General features: G+C 27.2%; 1 protein-coding gene across 1 annotated transcript in view; it reads left to right on the forward strand.

Annotated features, from left to right (window-relative positions):
- LOC108687934 overlaps positions 1-2341 on the forward strand; it is a 112011-nt gene that overhangs the window by 88852 nt on the left and 20818 nt on the right. The gene's annotated exons all lie outside the window — the stretch shown is intronic.

Here is a 2341-nt window from a genome sequence, read left to right on the forward strand (position 1 = left end):
TGCCTTTTAGCTTTTGAAAGGTCTTACGACTTATATAGTAATGGAAATATATAAACTTTCTACAATAAAATCGAATCTTCACAATCAAATCTATAAAGACAAAATAAAAAGAAAATTACAATATTCTATATATTTCCATATTTAATTTTTCTATAATTAATTTTCTTTCCTTGATTACATTTTTTACCCAAGCTATTCCTCCCTTTGTATCAAACTTAAATAATTTACGTTACTTTTTTTTGAAAAAAATCTGATAATAGCTATTAAATTGAGTGAAATAACGACCAATCAAATGTTCTGTTAATATAACCAAAAATAATTTTATTTTTCTGAATACTTAGTAAATATTACCAAATGGTTGATTATATTATTATGTTTGATAATATTTACTAAATAAGGTAAATGTTCCAGAGAGTGACCGGACACGTACCTATATCTGGACACTTACACAAAAATTATTATTAATCTCAAATGCTTTTTTTATTACTGTATTAAAATTTAATTGTATTTAAAGATTACAATTAAATTATAATATTTTAAAAAACGTATTTCAGACTAATATTAATTTAAATATATAAAGTGTTGTGTAAATCCAGACACAGGTACATGTCCAGTCACTGAGACCGGACAGAAAACTTTATTTAAATTAATATTCAGTCTTAAATGCTTTTTACCTTAAAGATCAATTTGAATTAGCTTTTGTAGTCTTTTGTCATTAAATATTTATTTACATTAATATTTCCCTTTAGCATACTAATTTTCTAATTGTAGTTGGACACTGGGATAATTACATCTCAGTGTCCGACCGGCTGACTGGCCACTGGTATATTAACGCATTCCATTACTTATTTAAATATTTTAATTAATAATTGTTATAAGTGGGTTCAAATAATTTTTCTTTGCTTAAGAAAGTCTTGAGTTTTCAAATGAATACAAATATATTTATATTAAAACCTTCTAATACATTATAAATTATTTATGACAACCTACGCTTAAACGTTCAGCTACTGAGACATTACCTTATTTAGAAAAATAAAATTATTATATTGTTGATCATATAATTTTAATATAATTAATCAAATAATTACATTTAATTGGCACTGTTTCACTTACTATTTGATAACTATTACCTGACTCTTTTTTTATGTTGCGTTGATATTCACACATTGGCTATGTTTAATAGAAAAGCAACTTTGCAACTGTTGTAAAATTCTTGAAGCTACTTTTTCTGCTGAACGCAACCATTAATTACGAAGATATTCCCAGAAGATCCAAAATTTTGCATACGCATTTGTTTGTCATTAAATATTGTTTAAAATAAAATAATATGCAACAACTTTGATGAAGATATAATGAGATCACATTAACATACAATGATTTTTAAGTTATCAAAAATGTATAACCACTTTAAGTACTATTTCTTCTTATCTTTTTTTTATCTTTATTCTATTTTGAGCATATTCTCTTTTGTCTTTCTTATATTTTCAATATATATTCCACGGTATTTCTTTCATGATTAAAGAGTGGCGGGAAAAATCCAAGCATAAACAAAAATAATGTCTCACAGAATTCTTTTTCTCCGAAAACTTTAACATGAGCACAAATATCTTCTTTCATGGGTGGTATCCTCTCGTCTTGTAGGTGGTATCTTTTTCTCTAAAAACCACAGGCATTCTCGAAAAGGCGGCAAGAGTGGTCGCAATGAAGATGGCGGTGAAGATTTTTAAGCCAGAAACACATTAGAAAAACTTACGGCAGTAAGAGATGCAATAAACGAAAAGTAACTAGCCAATCATAATAGAGAATGTATGGCAATCACCTTATGTTCTCTATTGTGTTATCTATTATGTGTTCTCTATTATGTTTCTCTATTGTGATTTGCTTACTGCTTATGTCTAATTGCCTTACGTTTTTGTATCATAGATTTTATTTCAAAATCATTTTCATGTTGCAATTGTCCCGCCGATACATAGTCTCCTGGTTTTCCTAAGTGCTATTTCTCGTCTACTCTTTACACTCTTTTATGATTTTGCTAAAACTGTGACCATAAGCAATGTTATATGATAAAAATAACTTCTATTTGGGAAGTTATTTTTGACTCTATATTACATGGGCTGATATATGAAATACATGATAACAACAAATGAAATTTTATGTCTAAGAGTCCAAGCTGCGATTTTATTCCCGTAAAACTCTGGTAAAAATTAAACATGCGAATCAAGATGAACTTTATTTGTGAAGAGAAAAATTGAAAAAAGGCAAAATAATCAAGAAAGCATGCTTGTATCGAATCGGAATATCGGAAGAATAAATTCTTAAAAGTTTTTTATATATATATATA

This window comes from Atta colombica, unplaced genomic scaffold (genome assembly GCF_001594045.1).
Source record: "Atta colombica isolate Treedump-2 unplaced genomic scaffold, Acol1.0 scaffold220, whole genome shotgun sequence".
Taxonomy (NCBI): domain Eukaryota; kingdom Metazoa; phylum Arthropoda; class Insecta; order Hymenoptera; family Formicidae; genus Atta; species Atta colombica.